General features: G+C 33.5%; 1 pseudogene; it reads left to right on the forward strand.

The window, feature by feature from the left end:
* Positions 1–5,733: 5,733 nt before the first annotated feature.
* Positions 5,734–21,909, forward strand: LOC143531366 (disease resistance protein RUN1-like; annotated as a pseudogene).
* Positions 21,910–22,690: the final 781 nt, after the last annotated feature.

Raw genomic sequence — 22,690 nt, forward strand, 5'->3', positions numbered from 1 at the left:
TCCTTTTCTAACAACTTTAAACACAAGATTTGTGATGTTTTTATTATACTTGGTTCTAAATAGGGGTGAGCAATCGGTCTCACCCACAATACCTGACCCGGACAATATTAAAGGTTTCTTAGGGCGGGGCCTCGACCCTATTTGGTTCATGCTCACCCGTAGTTTTAAACTAGAAGGCATATAAATAGGTATAATCTAAACAGATGCACATTTTGCTACAACTAATAATGAGACAAGGATAGTACTGGTATCTCCAGGGGTTCGAGGCTTAAAAGGTTTCGCAAAACAAACACAACTATTAGCTCATCGCATGAGGGAACCTCCTGCGATCCACCTCTGAAGTAGGAATATGTTAATTGTTGAGAGTAATGGATATGTAGAAGAGAACAGGGAAGCAGTGATGTCGAACCTGAGGTGCTTAAGGCACCGTTTTATAGTCGAAGAGAATTGGACTTGGTCGACATGCAAACATTTGAAAGGATAACACATCCTTCATCTTTTCAGGATCACAGAGGAGACTTTTCCCCTTTTTGGGAAAAGAAGACCAGTACCCGCGAGATATTGGATTTCAGTAATCTGAACTTTGGCATATTGGCTAATATTAATCTCAACTTAAGAAATTTCCTAGGTTAATCCCAACTTTCACCCTATTGGCCTTCATCGAACACTTTCCTAACAGAGACTAACCCAGTTAGTTTTCGTACAAAAAATGTCATTTATCAAAATTCGGGGGGGGGGGGGGGGGGGACAAATGAGAAAATAGTTAAACTTCACAACCCACCGACGCCACCGCTGCGAGCTCCACCACTGCCAACGTTCTCACCATCGTCATGCACTGTCGTTGCCGCCTCCACCGCCACCGCCGTCTCCACCAATATATATTAATTAATAATAATATAAATTTTCAATTTCTCCTTTCATAAACCTATAATTTGCATGGTGGTGGTCTGCAAAGTGGTGGTGGCGGCAGCAGTGACAGGATGATGGTGGCGGCAATGGCGGTGGCGGCACAGACGAATGTGGGTTTTGAAGTTTAATCACCTTTTTCATTTGTCCCGGAGAAATGACTTTTTTCTACCCTAAAACTAATCGGATTAGTCTTCGTTAGGAAAAAGACTCGATGGAGGCCAATAGGGTGAAGTTGGGATTAACTCAGGGAATTTCTTAGGTTGAGATTATTAAAATCCAATATCTCATTATCCTTTGGATAATAGATAGACCTAAATTTCACCGCAGTCGGCAGTGATAACTTGGTCTACAAGCCAGGCCCGGCTCCGAGAAGCCAAAATTTTTTTGGCCCGAAGGCGAAAAATATTTTGGGCCTCAAATAAAATGAGTACTTTGTTGGCTTTAAACAATTTTAATTTTAAATTGGCATACTTGGTTATAATTTGGGTTGAGTTGGGTAAAAAAGTTTTTATATAAAAATAGGCTTAAACATGTTCCAAATTGAAATAGTTACCACAACCTTTTGGTTGAGGGTAATACCTCTTTGTCACTAAACAAAACTAGTTGTTGTGTAATCAAGTTTAAACATTAAATATACATCTTGTTTTTCATAAAAATACATATAATTAAAAAAAAAAAAACATTTCGGGTCGAACGAGGTTTGGGTCGGGGCCGTCGACCCCCCCCCCCCCCAAAGGCCGGCCTGCTACGAGTGTGGGCGGTCACTATCACCCAGGAAGATGCTATTTGACTTGCGGAAGCATCTAACTATTCAAGCTTTGAAGGTACTAACATATTCCGCTTGTTTAGGCTTTAAGTCTTTAGCCTCTTGGTGGTGTAACTGTGCAACCAACTATGCCATCACACATATATGATAGAATGTATAAAAAAATAGCACGCGGACGTTACACTTTTTTATGTCTGTGTTATGGTTTGTTAGTTTAATTCTAATATTATTGTACCTCGGATCCGTGTAATAATATTTTGTTATCGGAGTGGTTTTTTAATTTATACTTTTAAGTTTTATATGCACCATTTCATAAATATTCTATATTTTTTTTTCATTGATTCTAATTTAAAAAGTCATATTAACTTTAAAGCAGTGGCGGATCCAAGATTTTTTTCCTATGGGTTCACCTTTTCGGTGTTCAAATATCACACAACCGAACGTTAATTTTTTCGGGTCAGTCGGGCCTTATCGGAGAATATGATATAATACAATACCATAATAAAACAATATGTTAATTTAAAAAACATGTAAGGACATTAAAAATGAAAAAAAAATTACAATAAATTGGTTGTAGATGCGTGAGGTATGAATAGGTGTACTTTGGAAATAATCGGAAGCGAAAACTCTCTCTTTTTAGTTCTTAAAAAGCCCAACTAAATAGAGAGTGATGGTTTACCAAAAAGAAAAAACAAGATTACCTAAATAGGACTTAAAAAGACTTGAACTTGAGACCTTCAAGTAAAACCGAAACTAATAACAGAATGATGGTTTACCAAAAAGGAAAAAGAAATGCAATCAAAATGGGTCTTTGAGAGACTTGAACTTGAGTCCTTAAAAGAGATTAGATAGGAAGGTTTCAAAGAAGAAGTTTACCACTAAATCATCTTAGACTTTTTAATATTGGTTGACTTCTAAAATTCTTTTGGGTTCACTAGTACTTTTTATATATCGTTTTAACGCATACTTTGAAAATCAATGGGTTCCCTTAAACCCGGGGAACCCGTACTAAATCTGCCCCTGCTTTAAAGCATGTTAACAACTTATAACTAAATTTAATTATGTATAAATTCTTATACTGAAACTTCCAGGAAATTTCCACAACTACTCAATTATATTGAAAGTGGTTGTTGACTTTAACTTAGATTATATGAAAACCCACATTAAGAACTAGGTCCCTTATCAAAAGTAGTTGTCAATGTAGATCTTGACTTCAAGTCTTCCATACTACGGAGTAGTTATTTGAAGTGAACTTTTAGGAAGACCAGTGGATATTAATATTAGATAATATCTATAGAGATATATCTGATAGATATTTTAGAGAGATAAATTTGAATTAGGTTAGTAAATATTTTTTGAGATTTAATTGTTCTTGAGTTTTTTAACCAATGAAAGAAAATGAAAGAAGAGGGAAGGATAAGAAAGGGAAGGGAAGAGAATGAAAATTATTTTAATTAGGCGTGTTCTTGAGTTGGAAGGAAATTAAAGGAAAGGAAATGATAACTATGTTAAAAAATAGTTATCCTTAGTAATCATCCAATTTTTTGAAGGATAACTTATTGGGAAAATACATTAATTTATTCTCTCCTAACTCCTCCTACTCCTTTCCTTTCCATTCTAAAAAAAAACTCAAGAACATCCATTTTTTAACTATCCTTAATTTTCCTTTCCTTTCCCTCCTTTAAAAAAACTCAAAAACAGGACGTAGTTTTTATCTCAATGTAATTTATTCTCTATAAACAGAGGTTTATGATTTCAATAATATTATTCAAGCATTTGATGTGAGAGTTAAGTTCAAATAAAAAGTATGGTTTTTAAAAAAGTTTTAAGAATAAAGATATTTTTATTCATTTAAAATTAAACTCTCTATCTAACAAAAAGAACACGTCAACCATCTCTCTCTCATCTCTCTAGATTTCCCAACTTCTCCATCTCCTCTACCTTTCGCCCACCACCACCCACCCATCTCCACCACTATCATCCACCTTTGCTACTGGCCGACGCCACCAGACCAACTACCCTCATCTTCCTTTGTCGTTGCCACCTGCAACTTGCTCCGTGGATCTAGATCTGGATCTTTGAGGTCTTCGGCCGCTGCCATATTCAATCATCTACAACCTTCGATGATGGAAAAACACTATAAAAAAACACAATTGTATAACACAATATAAAAAACACAACAGAAAAAACACTATGAAAAACACAATTTTATAACACAATTTTGTAAAACACAATTTTTGTAAGACAATTTGTAAGAAACCACTAATGTTTTTTTGTTTTTATATGACAATATGGTATTCATCTTCAAGATAAAAATATCTCGTTATTATGGTGCTTTTTTTCAAAAGACGATTTCGTATAAAAAATTAGGGACGTTTTAAAATGATAGGGTAATTGGCATGTGCTTACTGTTTTGCATGTGAAGAAAGAAAATATGTAATTTCTTTTATATCATTCACCTTATTTTATCTTTAGTTTTTTCTCAATCTAATCTCAAACCTTTAAATTCAAAATCAATGGATTATATTATTTCTTATCTTTCCTATAAATATCACACTTCTTATTTTAACTTAACCATTTGATACCATTAACATTGTATGATATCATAGCCTTAATTATAAATTATAAAAATTCATGTTCGTTCTTCATCATATCGCCGCTCTTTTCATCTTGGTCTCGATCGAAGATGACAAGCAAGATGATTGTGCATGTCAAAGTAGCGATCAAGGTTACAAGAAAACTGCTCTCCATTCACATTCTTTAGCTGACATCCAGATAAAGATTCGCTCATTAGATGGAACGAAGGTTTCGTACTCATTGTGGACAAAGCTTTTCTAGCTTCACGCAAAAGCCCTACAAACTCTTACAACATATCAATGGTATTGATGCACCTAAACTGGCATACGACGAATATGTTGAATGGTCGGAACATGATTCTTTGATGCCACAAGGGATTTATAGTACTGTGTTTGATACATTACTAGTTTGGTTTATTGAAAACAACATGATTACACGTGTGGTATGGTTAAAATTGAAGCAATCTTTATTATTATAAATAATAAACGATCACGAGCAACAACCCTAGAATAGGAATTTTCAAACCTCTTGCTTAGTTCATGCACATCCATCGGTGATTATTGTCACAAGCTCAATGATCTAGCTAATCAACTTGAAGATGCAAAACATCAAGTAGACGAATTTAGATAAGTTTTACATCAGTCGACTCGTATCATTCTTCCAATCAAAAGTCTTAAAACACCGGTTTGAAATTCGGAAAAAGAACTTAACGACGTTAAGTGTTTTTTAATGGAGGTCCATTGAGAGAAAAATAGTCGAAAGGTTGGATAGTTGACATGAATTTTTAAAGGTGAGATTATTATCAACCAATACACAAAATATGAGATTATTTATTTTCAATTTACCTTAGAATTAAAGGGAATTTTAGTCCTAAAAAAGCTAAAACCCAAACTTTCACCCATTTATTTCCTTAATTGTATAATACAAAAAGCCTATTATTTACCTGTAAATTGTTACATGGTTATGTGTCCATGATACTCATTTGTTAAACAGTGACAATCACCCTTATCATCGTCAGCATCCATCCTCCTCTTGTAATCATTTCCACCTCTCATTATTTCAAAATTTATTTCTTACTATGGCGATTTAGATAAATCTTTTTCAAAGTATTTCTTGTTTTTAGATATGGTTTTAGATATTTTTTTAACGACCAACTAAGTAACGCCAGGTATTCCGTATGCGACCACCAATACCTAAAGGTAGTCCGAGCCGGCCAAGATAATCCTGTTTTATTTTTAGGTACGATATTTTTTTTGTTTTTTGATGGAATATTTTTTGCTTTTAATTAGATATGGATTTAGTCAACATTGTGGTTTTTTTCTTGATTATCAAAACACTTAAATAGGGCCTTATCCATAAGACTTGGAAAAGACGTAAATTATTCTGAAAAATACCAGCCATTTTCTTCTATATATATTTATATAGATTGTCAACACCTCTCAAAAATCATTCATACCTTCCTGTAATTAATTTTAATTATAATGTATATACTTAATGAAGTTGTTGAGGCAAGTTCATCTTCTCCATCAACAACTTACGATATATTTTTAAGTTTTAGAGGCGCTGACACGCGTCTTAGCTTCACCAATCACCTCCACACCACCCTCGTGAATGCCAACTTCACAACCTTTTTGGACGATAAAGGGATTCAAACTGGAGAGTATTTGAAACCCGAATTGGAGAATGCAATTAAAGCATCAAAGGCTTCCGTCATTGTGTTGTCTGAGAATTACGCTTTTTCATCATGGTGTCTTGATGAACTTGTAATGATCCTTGAACAACACAAGAAGTGCAACCTAATCGTTATACCTGTTTTTTATCATGTTGAGCCTGCCCATGTCCGGAAGCAACAAGGTAGCTTTGGAAAAGCAATGGAAAAGCATAATCTGAAGATGGAGGCTGAGTTAAACGCGCACGAAAAACGTAAGTTGGCTGAGAAGATGGAGATATGGAGGAATGCACTCGTACAAGTTTCTAACTTAAAAGGGAAGGACGCAAAGGGCCGGTAACCATCTCATCTCACACGTGAAAATTACTATAACTTTATAATATCATACCATCTATAAATCAAGAATCAAGAGGTAATGCCAGTGTAATGTCAGTAGGCCTGTAAATGAACCGAACGTTCAATGAAATGTTCGTGAACCGTTTGGTGAATTGTTTATGTTCGTTTATTTAATAAACGAACGAACATGACCAAAAAGTTTGTGTTCGTTTAATTAAACGAATGAACATAAACACATGTTTCATTTATGTTCGTGAATAGTCGTTTGTTTATGTTCGTTTATGTATTTATAGAAAAAAATTATATATTATTTATATGAGTCATCTACTTAAATGTTAATATATTTTCGTTTATCTTTGTTCAATTATGTTCATTTATGTTCTTGAACTGCTCGTTTAGATTTTAAACAAACGAAGACGAACATGTTCATTTTTTAAACAAACGAACATGAGCAAAAGATATGTGTACGATTAAGTGTTCGTGTTCGTTTAAAGTTAAATGAACGAATATGAACATGCCCTTATTCGTGCTCGTTTGGTTCGTTTACAGGCCTAGGTAATGACATACTATAACCTACCTATTGTAAAACACTAGAGAAAAACATGTACTAAACGAATCGAATACGATGAAAACATTATTACGAATGATTAGAATGGAATTACAGAACTGATTCCTCTAACTAAGATTTCATATAACAAGCCTTTTAAAGGCAACGGCTATTCTTCCTCCAAATCCGAAGTTAGCAAACAATTAACAAGCCATCTTTCATATCGTCAATTCTGGTTCTTCATGTTTGGCAAACATTCTAAGTAATCTAAACTGCTTCACCTTTGAAAAAATTACCAATTACCCCCTAAACTTTAACATTTGACTTTATTAGTAACCAGAACATGATTTTCAATTTTATCGTTGAGAATCTCCACCTTAAAACTAAATTAATTAGTGTTTTATCCGTCGCGCTGCTGCGTTGCACTAATGTGGGTTCGGTTGGTATGAGTTAAATTCGTTAAGATATCAACACTAAACTATAAAAAAAATATACTAATATGTCAACGCAACAAACAGTAGCAGCGACACTCGTATAACTTATAATAAAAAATTACCATGTTAAAAAGTTTGTACTAGTAATGACACTGATTTTACCGCACGCGTTGCGTGGAGAATTCAATCGGTTAGAAAACCCGAGCGTTGCAGCCCCGAGACAACGCAAACTTGGTCGGTATTTGGCTACGTTCGTAACGGTACCATAACTAAAGCTAAAAATAAATTCGTTAAATTATCATATTTAAAATTAAAAAAAATCCTTGAAAAAGAAGTGGTACTCGTATACCAATTATAATTTTTATAACATATAATCGATGTTTATTATTTATTAGGTCAGTAAAACCCAGACGTTGGTAAGATCTGAGCGTTGCAGCGGCGAGTCGACATGTATTTGGTCGGTATCAGTTACTTTCGTAACAATTCCATAATTAAACCATAAAACAAAAATTCATCGAAATAACATATAAAAAGATTAACATATAAAATAAATTAAAATATTTAAAACTACGTTTATTTGGCCGGCAAAACTCAGGCGTTGGCAAAACCATGGCGGGTAAAAACTAGCGTTACGATAGTGAGCCAACACGGATTCGGTAAGGTGCGATTACGTTCGTAACGATATAAACAACGCTGGTAAAACCAAACATTAAGATCTAAAAAATATTTAAAAGACTAACATATAAACAAATAAAATATTTAAAAGAGGAAATTCCAATTTGACTCCCTGAAATTTATCGGCGGGATATGGATTAGCCACTGAAAACTAATTTGCGCATTATGGACGTCTGTCATATTTGGGCAAGGCAATCTGTGCCCTTCCGTCATGTTGACTTACCAAAAATGTTGAAATTACCATTTTACCCCGGAGCCTATAATTAATTCTAAAACTTTTCAAAATCGTGTAGTGGCTGGGGTTCGATATCCCGACCTCTTGTTTAACAACAAACAAAACCTACCATATGAGCTAATCTGATGTTTGGTATGGGTGTATAATATGAAATATATATTACCACTTCAACACTTTGTTTTTTATCAGCATCATCTCCAGATTTGTAAATATATCTTAACACCTCATCATCATCATCATCATCATCATCATATCTTCCAAGCAAAACCCACATCCCAAAACCAATATTAGAAATATTTCCTGCCATAATGCCCGTTTCTGCAACAAAGTCGGCTGAGCTCCCACCGGCAGCGAAATCTCCAGCGGCCGGAGAACTTTAGACCCGGGTTGAAATCTCCACCCGCCCGTTTCCAAAATTTCACCGGAAACAATGGAGTCACTAGAAACCCATCGAAAAAACCGATGATAAACACCACTATTAAAAACATTCGATTTCAATATAATATTTTGGAAAAATAGTTATAATTAAAACACACATTATTTCGGTAAACTATTAACTGAAATTTGCATAAGAAAAATGATAAATTTCACTTTTTTATAACTTCTTTTTGCTAAATTAAAAAATAATTTATTTGTACCTAACGCTTACAATAAGAAACTACAAAAAAAGAATAAAAAAAAAATCGATTTCGGCGGGAAACAATGGAGTCACCGGAAACCCATCGAATCCGGGTAAACCCGGGTTGAAGTAGATATTTCCGGTTGTGTCGTTACTGTTATTATTATTAGTCGCCGGAAAATCAGAACTTGATGAAAGCTCCGGGATGGTGAAGTGTGTGAAATTCATCAAACTGGATGTCTGATTGGGTGTTGGGGTTGTGGTTATTGTTATGGTGGCGGTGTTGTGTGAGAAGACGGTTAGGATGTTATTGATCTAGGGTTTGGAATTGGAATGAATTGGGGATATTGAAGGTGGAAGAAATCATATTATTATTATGAATTGGAATGAATTGGGTTTTGCTGCTGTGGGTTATGTTGCTGTTAAGAAAATGATGAGCTTTATTATTATTATTATAATAATAATAATTATTATTATTATTATCAATTTATTATTATTAGTATTATTATTATTATTATTATTATTATATTATTATTATTACTATTATTATTATATTTATTATTTATTAGAAGAAGATTACTAAAATACCCTTAATATGTTGGTATTATTACTAAAATACCAACAGTGAACTGACGGTCAACTAACTGTGGGAGTAAAAAAAACCCGCCGGAATATCACAGATGCGCAATATGCGTAAATTAGTTTTCAGTGGCTAATCCATATCCCGCCGATATATTTCAGGGAGTCAAATTGGAATTTTCTCATGTTTAAAAGAACGTCTATTGGGTCGGTAAAAACCGAACGTAGGTAAAACCCAAGTGTTGTCGGACCTCGGCGTTGCGACGGTGAGTCACTAAATCTCGGGCGTTGGTAAAACCCGATCATTATCGGTCCTGGTCATTGCGGCGGTGAGTCAACGTGAATTCAGACGTTTTAGTTACATTGGTTATGGTACCTTATACACAATGTTGGTAAAACGCAAGCATTAAAACCTAAAAAATAAATTCGTCAAATTAACAAATAAAGAACAAAACTTTTAAAATGAAGTTTATTTGGTAGGGAAAACCATAACGTTGTCTGTCGCGCGAGGTGAATTAGTAAAACTCGGACGTTGGTAAAACCCAAGTTGTGTCGGCTCTGGGTGTTGCAGCGGCAAGTCAACGTGAATTCGATCGATTTGGTTACATTCGTTACGATACCATATAAAAAACGTTGGTAAAACCCAAGCGTCAAAATCTACAATAAAATAAATTCGTCAAATTAACATACAAAAACATAAATTATTTAAAAAAAGTTTATTCAATCGGTAAAACGCAGACGTTGGTAAAACTCGAGCATTATTGGTCACGGGCGTTGCGGCAGTGAGTCAGCAAAACCTGGGCGTTGGTAAAACCTGAGTGTTGCCGATCTTGGCCACTGCGATGGTGAGTCGATGCGAATTTTGTCGATTTCGGTTACGTTTGTTACAATATGGGAACTAAGACGTAATGGTCGGTAAAACTTTGGTGTTGGTAAAATTTGAGTGTTTTCAGTCCGAACGTTGCGACGGCGAGTTGACACGAATAGTCGTTTAATTATCAAAGTAAAAAAGATAATAATAAGGAAAATCTTGACCTAACTCCAAGTGGACCAATCATAATCTTGAGGCACCAACTTTCACTTTTAAATAATATATAATACACTAGTTTTTATCCCCCGTATTACGGGGTTGTTTTATATTGTTTGTTCTAATATTTATTTATTTTTTTAATTTTTATTTTTTTATTATATTAAAGTTAATAATATACTTATGGTTTGATAATAAATTGTTTCACAAATAAATAAGATGTTATAACCCGGTTTAAAAGCTATATGGTTTTGTTGAGACCCAAGACCCGTTTATATTTTTTACTATGAAATTGGTTTTTTAATTATAAATAATATTTATGAAAGTTAATAATATACTTATGGTTTGATAAGACCCATGGCCCGTTTATTTATTTTTTACTATCAAATTGGCTTTTAAATTTAAATAATATATATATCTTTTTTAAAATAAATCATATATTAATTTTTATTATATCCTATTTTATAGGATTTTTACATCAATAATTTGGTGAGAATAATTTTTAATTTAATGAGATGTTATAACCCGTTTAAGTAATATCTGGGTTTAGTAAGACACATACCCATGAATTTGGGTCAAATGCATGAGAAGTCTCAATTTAAAAATCAAGCAAATCTGGTGACTCCAAAAAAAGGGGGGCGACCATATCGCGACACGTAGGATTTTTATATATTCGTTTATATATATTACTAGTTTTTATCCCCCGTATTACGGAGTTGTTTTATCTTGTTTGTTCTAATATTTATTTATTTTTTGAGTTATATATTTTTCTATTGTATGAAAGTTAATAATATACTTATGGTTTGATGATAAATTGTTTCAGAAATAAATGAAATGTTATAACCCGGTTTAAAAGCTATATGGTTTTTATGAGACCCAAGACCCGTTTATATTTTTTACTATAAAATTGGTTTTTTAATTATATATAATATCTATGAAAGTTAATAATATGCGTATGGTTTGATGAAACCCAAGACCTGTTTATTTTTTTACTATCAGATTGGTTTTTTAATTTAGATAATATATATCTTTTTTAAAATAAATCATATATTAATTTTTATTATATCGTATTTTATAAGATTTTTACATCAATAATTTGGTGAGAATAATTTTTAATTTAATGAGATGTTATAACCCGTTTAAGGAATATCTGGGTTTAGTAAGACCCATACCCATGAATTTGGGTCAAATGCATGAAAAAAGTCTCCATTTAAAAATCAAGCAAATCTGGTGACTCCAAAAAAGGGGGGCGACCACATCGCGACACGTAGTATTTTTATATCTTCGTTTATATATATTACTAGTTTTTATCCCCCGTATTAAGGGGTTGTTTTATATTGTTTGTACTAATATTTATTTATTTTTTGAGTTATATATTTTTTTATTGTATGAAAGTTAATAATATACTTATGGTTTGATAATAAATTGTTTCAGAAATAAATGAAATGTTATAACCCGGTTTAAAAGCTATATGGTTTTTATGAGACCCAAGACCCGTTTATATTTTTTACTATAAAATTGGTTTTTTAATTATATATAATATCTATGAAAGTTAATAATATGCGTATGGTTTGATGAGACCCAAGACCTGTTTAATTTTTTTACTATCAGATTGGTTTTTAATTTAAATAATATATATCTTTTTTAAAATAAATCATATATTAATTTTTTAATATCCTATTTTATAAGATTTTTACATTAATAATTTTGGTGAGAATAATTTTTAATTTAATGAGATGTTATAACCCGATTAAGGAATATCTGGGTTTAGTAAGACACATACCCATGAATTTGGGTCAAATGAATGAGAAGTCTCCATTTAAAAATCAAGCAAATCTGGTGACTCCAAAAAAAGGGGGGCGACCACATCGCGGCACGTAGGATTTTTATATCTTCTATATTACTAGTTTTATCCCCCGTATTACGGGGTTGTTTTTTATTGTTTGTTCTAATATTTATTTATTTTTTGAGTTATATATTTTTTTATTGTATGAAAGTTAATAATATACTTATGGTTTGATAATAAATTGTATCACAAATAAATGAAATGTTATAACCCGGTTTAAAAGCTATATGGTTTTTATGAGACCCAAGACCCGTTTATATTTTTTACTATAAAATTGGTTTTTTAATTATATATAATATCTATGAAAGTTAATAATATGCGTATGGTTTGATGAGACCCAAAACCTGTTTAATTTGTGTACTATCAGATTGGTTTTTAATTTAAATAATATATATCTTTTTTAAAATAAATCATATATTAATTTTTTAATATCCTATTTTATAAGATTTTTACATCAATAATTTTTGTGAGAATAATTTTTAATTTAATGAGATGTTATAACCCGATTAAGGAATATCTGGGTTTAGTAAAACACATACCCATGAATTTGGCAAATGAATGAGAAGTCTCCATTTAAAAATCAAGCAAATCTGGTGACTCCAAAAAAAGGGGGGCGACCACATCTCGGCACGTAGGATTTTTATATCTTCTATATTACTAGTTTTATCCCCCGTATTACGGGGTTGTTTTTTATTGTTTGTTCTAATATTTATTTATTTTTTGAGTTATATATTTTTTTTATTGTATGAAAGTTAATAATATACTTATGGTTTGATGATAAATTGTATCACAAATAAATGAAATGTTATAACCCGGTTTAAAAGCTTTATGGTTTTTATGAGACCCAAGACCCGTTTATATTTTTTACTATAAAATTGGTTTTTTAATTATATATAATATCTATGAAAGTTAATAATATGCGTATGGTTTGATGAGACACAAGACCTGTTTATTTTTTTTACTATCAGATTGGTTTTTTAATTTAAATAATATATATATTTTTTAAAATAAATCATATATTAATTTTTAGTATATCCTATTTTATAGGATTTTTACATCAATAATTTGGTGAGAATAATTTTTAATTTAATGAGATGTTATAACCCGTTTAAGGAATATCTGGGTTTAGTAAGACCCATACCAATGAATTTGGGTCAAATGCATGAGAAGTCTCCATTTAAAAGTCAAGCAAATCTGGTGACTCCAAAAAACGGGGGGCGACTACATCGCGACACGTAGGATTTTTATATCTTCGTTTATATATATTACTAGTTTTTATCCACCGTATTACGGGGTTGTTTTATATTGGTTGTTCTAATATTTATTTATTTTTTGAGTTATATATTTGTTTATTGTATGAAAGTTAATAATATACTTATGGTTTGATAATAAATTGTTTCAGAAATAAATGAAATGTTATAACCCGGTTTAAAAGCTATATGGTTTTTATGAGACCCAAGACCCGTTTATATTTTTTACTATAAAATTGGTTTTTTAATTATATATAATATCTATGAAAGTTAATAATATGCGTATGGTTTGATGAGACCCAAGACCTGTTTATTTTTTTTACTATCAGATTGGTTTTTTAATTTAAATAATATATATCTTTTTTAAAATAAATCATATATTAATTTTTATTATATCGTATTTTATAGGATTTTTACATCAATAATTTGGTGAGAATAATTTTTAATTTAATGAGATGTTATAACCCGTTTAAGGAATATCTGGGTTTAATAAGACCCATACCAATGAATTTGGGTCAAATGCATGAGAAGTCTCCATTTAAAAGTCAAGCAAATCTGGTGACTCCAAAAAACGGGGGACGACCACATCGCGACACGTAGGATTTTTATATCTTCGTTTATATATATTACTAGTTTTTATCCACCGTATTACGGGGTTGTTTTATATTGTTTGTTCTAATATTTATTTATTTTTTGAGTTATATATTTGTTTATTGTATGAAAGTTAATAATATACTTATGGTTTGATAATAAATTGTTTCAGAAATAAATGAAATGTTATAACCCGGTTTAAAAGCTATATGGTTTTTATGAGACCCAAGACCCGTTTATATTTTTTACTATAAAATTGGTTTTTTAATTATATATAATATCTATGAAAGTTAATAATATGCGTATGGTTTGATGAGACCAAGACCTGTTTATTTTTTTTACTATCAGATTGGTTTTTTAATTTAAATAATATATATCTTTTTTAAAATAAATCATATATTAATTTTTATTATATCCTATTTTATAGGATTTTTACATCAATAATTTGGTGAGAATAATTTTTAATTTAATGAGATGTTATAACCCGTTTAAGGAATATCTGGGTTTAGTAAGACACATACCCATGAATTTGGGTCAAATGCATGAGAAGTCTCCATTTAAAAATCAAGCAAATCTGGTGACTCCAAAAAAAGGGGGGCGACCATATCGCGACACGTAGGATTTTTATATCTTCGTTTATATATATTACTAGTTTTTATCCCCCGTATTACGGGGTTGTTTTATCTTGTTTGTTCTAATATTTATTTATTTTTTGAGTTATATATTTTTCTATTGTATGAAAGTTAATAATATACTTATGGTTTGATGATAAATTGTTTCAGAAATAAATGAAATGTTATAACCCGGTTTAAAAGCTATATGGTTTTTATGAGACCCAAGACCCGTTTATATTTTTTACTATAAAATTGGTTTTTTAATTATATATAATATCTATGAAAGTTAATAATATGCGTATGGTTTGATGAGACCCAAGACCTGTTTATTTTTTTTACTATCAGATTGATTTTTTAATTTAAATAATATATATATCTTTTTAAAATAAATAAGATATTAATTTTTAGTATATCCTATTTTATAGGATTTTTACATCAATAATTTGATGAGAATAATTTTTAATTTAATGAGATGTTATAACCCGTTTGAGGAATATCTGGGTTTGGTAAAACCCATACCCATGAATTCGGGTCAAATGCATGAGAAGCCTCCATTTAAAAATCAAGCATATCTGGTGACTTCAAAAAAAGGGGGAGCGACCACATCGCTACACATAGGATTTTTATGTTTTCGTTTATATATATTATAGATAATGACTTTAACCGATCCTTAACGACTCACACAGAATTCAATCTTAGGTCTAGCAAAGATTTAATAAACATATAAGGCTGCGGGTAGTGGGGGGTGAGCGGGGGGCGCGGCCGCCTAAGTGGCTCGCGAACACCGCTACACCCCTCAGGTGGTTGGGGGCGCGGTGGTCCGGCGTGGCTGTGACCGCCGGAGGAAAGAGCCGTTGGAGACTCGTTGACTGTTCAACCTATCCGTTGGCCAATCAAATATATTTAATTTTTTTTAACCTATAAATACAAATCCACACTTTTTATAAAAACTCAAACCACACATTCTCTCTATCAAAACTTCTCTTTATCTCCATATTTATAAATGGCATCGTCGTCATCGTCTTCGTCTTCCTATTCTACGGAAGAAGACAAACTCATTTGTCAAGCGGTTCAAACGACGGTAAACTTTTTGAGAGATCAAAATCGCCCCCGAGCCCTATTGTTCCGGCAACTGCGTATTCATGATCGAAAGACCACTAACGAAACTTTGATACGTCACTATTTTAGTCCCAATCCCACATATGGTCGAGCATTTGTGGGATAGAAGACCCGATAATCTTGTATTAGACTAGTATCAACGTAATGTTTTATATTATTATTTAATGTATTATTTAAAATAATTAAATAAATAAAAAACTGGATCAAGCCCCTGAGACCTGGACCACTACACCCTCTGGGGCTTGGTTGAGGGGCTTGATCTATGGCCATGTCATCGCCTACGTGGCGCAAATATATTGGATCACTTGGGGCTGAACCAAGCCCCACTACCCTTAGCCTAAGCAGAGTTTAAACTTGCATCAATTTCCTAAACTTTGACTTCTTTAGAGCTGACATAATCCCTTATGAAGTGCAATTTCACATTGGTTTGTTTTGTTCTTTCATGATGAAACATGTTGTATTTAGACGTACAATTGTTTTGCCCCTTGATTATCACAATACACAACTGTATCATCCAATTCAACTCCCAAATCACACACAAATTCTCAGTCACAACGTCTCTTTGACAACATTAGTCAATGTAATAAATTCAGCTTCTATAGTAGACAATGCTACTACATGTTGCAATTAATGAGTCTTCCAGTAAATCCAACTCACTACATTGCGCAAAAACTTGAATGCATAAGTGCATAACCAGTAATTGGTCTGTCCTTCAATATCCTTTGCATAGTCTACATCCACATAATACCCAATGACCAAATTGCCCAGGCCGTCAAAATAACCACCAAATACCAAGCCAAATGTTTTTGTTTCAACCAAATACATGAGTATCCATCTTACAGCTTCCCATCGAGTTTTACGTGGATTAGATTCGAATTCACTAACCAAAGTCACAACATAGCCAATCGCAAGTCTTATGCAGGCGAATGGCCAGGAGAATCTTTGCATGATAGTCTGAAATGTGTATCCATAGGTGTCTTACTGTTTTACACCTAGCCATGCCATATTTTACTAACACCTTTTGCACACAAGAATATTGAGTTAGCCTTAACTATCTCATATTTCTTTCCTTATGAATTTTCATAGCCAAGATCTTTTTAGTTTTCTTTAACTCCATAGTTAACTACTCCATCAACAATAACACTTTTGTACCTCTGTTGTATTTCCATATGAAATGCTATTTCCACCGACCCTACACATTAAAGTATTGCTTGAATAATGATTGAAACCTATTTAAATTCGCTTCTATGTCCTGAGATGTTTTTCGTGTACCACCACATGCTGCTTGATTTCAATGGAATTGAATTCCATACCCTACTATCTTCATGAATGCTTGATATATAACTTTTTCCCAATGATGCAAGTTATTAACTTTTTATCTCCACCAACATTTAAGCTAAGAGGACTATGTTAGCTAGGCTTCCCACTCCTAGTGCCCTTGCTCGTGAGCCGCTACAATTCTCACCACACCTCTAACGTATTCGAATTAGGACTCATATGTTGGACGTAATTTCGGACTCCAAATCACAAGTCAGTGAACCTGAGGACCAATAATGACAAGTCGGTCCAATTTGATTATGTTTTCTAATTGTATTGTAATTATAACTGGTAATGTCTTGGCTAACAAGTTAGGTTGGTTTATATAAACCGAGTTAGACATTATAGAAGTGTGTGAGAAGTAATGCAACTGAGTTAGGGTTCATCTAGAGACATGTACCAGATGTAACCAAGTTAACAAGTTAGGGTTTGAGAGATTGTAATCAGTGTTTTGAGTTATATTTTTTGATTAATAAACGATAGTTAGTCGTTTAATTCGTGTTTGTTTATCGATCGGGACTTGATTATTTTTGTCACTTCAATGCAAGACTGAAGTGACAATAGCAAAGGACTAGATATTTGTTTATGTCAAGTTATTTTTTTTAATTTTTTTAGAACGACGACTTTCTTTTTGTTTTTAGACCACCACACTCTCCATTTTGTAGAACCTCATTGTTTCACTCTCGCCAAACTATGTTGTCTTAACCGGGCTCACGCTGCTTGGATGTTTCCCCGGAACCATACCGCTAACTGCCACTTGACAGTCGTTGTGGCGCCACAAGAGCAGAATCTCTGGCGTAACACACAGTATGACGAAAACCAGGGTGAGCTCGGGATCCGAACTGACAATCTCGTAAGGCGTAGCTCAAATCCTTCATTTCCAATATACACTCAAAGTGATACAAGTTACCACTAGGCCACAACTAAATATAACCATCTAAAATCATAGTGTTGTGTTTTGAAACCTCAATACACTATATCTTGGTATTATAAAACTTTGATTTTGAATACGGTTTATAAGTTTCATGGTTTGTGTATTTTTGTTCTCACTAAAATCAGTTTTTTAGGTTAGAAACAGAACTTATCAAGGAAATTGTTCACGATCTCTACGGTAGATTAGGTGCACCATTAGGGTCTACTATGCCACAACTTATTGGAATGAAAGATCACATTGAACGCGTCACTTCATGGCTAAAAGATGGATCCCTCCATACTGCCGATATTCTCACTATTTGGGGTATGGGCGGGATAGGGAAGACATCTTTAGCCAAGCATATATACGAGTTACATTGTCGTGAATACTTAAGCAGCTTTGTTTGAGATATAAGCAGGAGATGTGCTGGAAAACATCATGGATTGCTTGACGTTCAAAAGCAACTTTGTGACCATATATCAAAACCATGTTTAAATCAAGTTCATGATGTTTTTGTATACACCTCTATGATTGAGAAGGCACTTACTCGTAAGAAGTTGTTACTAGTCCTTGATGATGTCGATAGTTTGGATCAATTGGATGCTTTACTCGGAAACAAAGGTTTTCATTCTGGAAGCAAAATCATAATAACTACCAAGGACGCGTCCCTAATACAGAGGTGCGCTCTATTCAAAACAAAAGTTAGACCAAAGCATACGGAATGTACACTTGAAGGCTTATCTGAGGACGCATCTATGAAGCTTTTATGTCTACATGCATTCATTTGCAGCTATCCCAACGAAGGTTATGAAGAGGTGTCTAAAAGTCTTGCAAGGTATTGTGAAGGGCATCCATTAGCTCTTGAAGTTCTGGGCAAGTCGTTACATAAACGAGATGTAGGTGAATGGGAGGATTCCATTGAATCGTTGAAGAAAGAACCTCATTCCCATATAAAAAACGTCTTGAAGATGAGCTTTGACACTTTGCCATTCGAAAATGATAAGGAATTGTTTAAGCATATTGCATGTTTTTTTGTGGGAATGAATAGAGATTTGTCTGAAACAATATTGAATGCATGTGATATAAACACAAGATCTGGGATTAGGAATCTCATTGACAGATACCTTCTTAGAATCGAACGGGATAACAAGTTGGTGATGCATCAGTTGGTTCAAGAGATGGGAAGAGATTTAGTACGTCAAGAATCACGTGACAAGCCATGGGAGCGCAGTCGATTATGGTGTCACGAGGAGTCATTCAAAGTGTTGAAACAAAAAAAAGTAAGAGAGTGTGTCTTCTTTTGGTATTTATGCATGTTATAAGTAATTTTGTGGTCTATATACATGGGATTTTATTTTGAGTTCTGTTTTCTTTGTAGGCTACAGAAAGTCTTCTAGGTCTTACCCTTGATATGAGAATGCTTGACAAAAAGAAGTTACGTGGGTCATTTGAGTTGCAAACAGGGGCGTTAAGTAAGATGGATAACCTAATGCTGCTACAACTCAATTATGTGCAAATAAGTGAGTGTTTCCAGAATATTCCAGAAGAGTTGAGATGGTTGTGTATGCATGGGTTCCCTTTAAAGTCTATACATCTATACTTGCCATTGGAGAATCTTGTCGCTCTTGACATGTCCTATAGCAATATTGAGTCTTTTGACGTGTCTTATAGTAACCCACAGCCATCCGTGAAGAGGCAAAAGGTAAAACTTTAGATAATTGTGTATCAGATTATTATATAATCTTATTATTTTAGCCCTGCTTGCGGTGCGCACATATGATGTATATATGTGTGAACCCTCGGGTGGGCAAAAGTGAAATTGCACTAATTTTGACGTTATTTTACTAATCTCGTGAAAATAACGTTAAAAGTGACGGACGGTTAATCAGGCATCATGTAGTGGCGTTGATAGCTGAAAGATAAGGGTACATGCACCGATCAGCTGGTGTCCCGATGATTGAGTGCTATGTGCCTTATGTCCAAGGCTTGATGCAAAACTACTATCGAGCCGGGGGTCTCACCGGAAGCAGCCTCTCTATCCCTATGGGGTAGAGGTAAGACTGCCTACATCTTACCCTCCTCAGACCCTACCATAGCTTTGCTATTGGTGGGATATACTGAGTACGATGATGATAATGATGATGATATAATCTTATTATTCATTTATCTTGAGTAAATACATTTCATGAATTATCTATGCTTTAGCAGTTGGTTGGATCATGCTCAAAAGATAAATCGTTGCTTGGATCATTAAAGATTCTTGATTTGAGTTTCAGTGAACAACTTCACAGTCTTGGTGGTTTTATCGAACTCCCTGCACTTGAACGGTTAATAGTTAGAAAGTGCATCAGTTTGATTGAGGTGTGTGAATCAATTACGCAATGTGTTGAACTTGTCCATATTGATCTGAGTTACTGCTACAAGCTTGGAAGGCATCCAATATCTATAGGCAAGCTAAAGAAGGTTAAAACACTATTGTTAGATGGTTGTAGTTCTTGTCAAGCTCAAATAGAGGCTATACCAAGTGATTTGAAGCTCTCTGTGTTTTCTCTACCGAGCTCATTGAGAACTTTATCACTTGTCAATAACAATTTGTGTAACGAATCCTTTCCCAAGGACTTGAGTTGCCTATCGATGTTACAAGAATTATGTTTAGATAATAATCCAGTTGTTTCAATGCCCAATTGTGTGAGAAGCCTTCCTAGGCTTGAGAAACTTTATATGGAAGACTGGTATAAGGTGGTATCGATTGAGAATCCTCCACGTAGGCTAAGAGTATTATCAATTTGTACTCACACCAGTTTCAAATGTGATTATAGGCCTTTGCTGAGGAAAATTAAATTTGAACTAGAAATGTCCCCACTCAACTTATTTGGAGTTGATGAATTGTTATCATCATTTGAAATTGATGGCAGGATCAAAATCCAAGATATGGCGTGTGTCGAGGAAAACGTGCTAGATAGTTTGGGCTGGACAAGCTTAGAGTTTACTAAAGAAAGGCGCTTAGAAACTCTTAAATGTAGACGATGGGATAAATCTCAAACACAGGTTTCCTCCTATTATTTATCTTGTTTGTTATTTATGTGCGTCTGCGCGCACGTGTGTTATAAATTTAAGGTGATTAATTAATGTTTTATTTGACAGATGTACTTTGAATTTGGAATATTCAGCACTATGTATGAGGGGAAAGAAATGCCGGAGTGGATTAGGAGTAGAAGCGAGGGCACATCAATATCAGTTACCGTCCCATCATGTCCCAAGACACTCCGAGGATTGAATTTCTGCTATGTAGAGACAAATCCACATTCTTATTTTAAGTTGCCGATGATAAAAATTAGTAATCTTACAAAAAACAAAACCTGGATTTATAGACATTATATTGAAAAGGTCAAGTTAGGTGGAAATGGCTCGATATGTTTGCTAAGCCACTGGATGTTTGGGCCGAACGAGATGAAAAGCGGTGACGACATTAATATTATTGTAGAATGCTTACATTGTAAAGATCAAGTTACAAAGGAGTGTGGGGTTGGCCTTGTGTATGATGATGGAAAGATGGAGGAAGATGTGTTGAGTTATTATAAGTCATGGAATCACATAATCAGTGGAGATCTCTCGGCTTTTCAGTTAACAACAGGAAAATACATTCTAGATTACTGGTTATTTAAGTTTTGTACCAGTGAAACATATTACAATTATCATCCTTTCATTGAAGAGGGTGCTAGTTACAAAGGTATGTGTTGTTTTTATTGATAATATATGGTCAAGTCTATTGTGAAGGATAGTTAATGTATAAATGTATAACTTTTCATCTTGTTTCTTTTCACTAGAGGATAGAGTGGTCTTTAAAGCTTTCTCCCAGAAGAAGTCTGCAATATTATGTACCTAATCTCAGGTACATTTCCACTTCTATACTATTCTCTCATTACATGATCAAAGGTATATGGCTGAAAATTTGAAGGCTATGACAGATGGTAGCTTGTCAATAATCGTCTCTGGACCGGTGTGTATTTTGTGGAATATGTCAATAACTTTTTGTCTACATAAATTTAGTTATTCGAATAATTTTGTGTAACATGTCAACAATACATTTCTATTACATGTAATATTTGGTGCTATGCAGTCGTAAAGAGGTCGCAATAATCAGTGTTATGCAGTCGCAAAACGATCACAAATAATTAGTACTATGCAGTCGAAAAACGGCCACAAAAGTCCTCAATCACAATAAAAAAGATCAGCAGTAGCAAATCGGTGGCAAGAGGGCAATTGCGACATGTGTTTTACCATCCGTAATTTCGGTCACAAATTGATGGCTACTGGAAATGCGGTCGTAGAAAGCGTGCTCTCTAGTAAATTAATATGCTTGTAGCAACAAGTATGTTTTTTATAAAATCATATGCTCCCTATGTCCCGGTCAAAGTGTCTTAGTTTGAAAAACGCAAAGTTTAAGGTAGATTAAATTATTGTTTTTTTTGCTTAACAAATGACAATAATGCCCTTGGAAATTGGGTTCATAAATGTTGTTTATTAGGGATTACTCCATAGAATAGTAATCAACTTTGAAATTTGTTCCAATCAGGTCACTGATAAATACTTTTGTTCCAATCAGGTCATTGAACTTTCATTTTTGTTTCAATCCTAGATATTTTACCTGGATAGCAGGTAAATGT

The sequence above is a fragment of the Bidens hawaiensis genome, unplaced genomic scaffold, assembly GCF_021521415.1.
Source record: "Bidens hawaiensis isolate Kalapana, Puna unplaced genomic scaffold, B.hawaiensis_p1.1 tig00009159_1, whole genome shotgun sequence".
Taxonomy (NCBI): Eukaryota; Viridiplantae; Streptophyta; class Magnoliopsida; order Asterales; family Asteraceae; genus Bidens; species Bidens hawaiensis.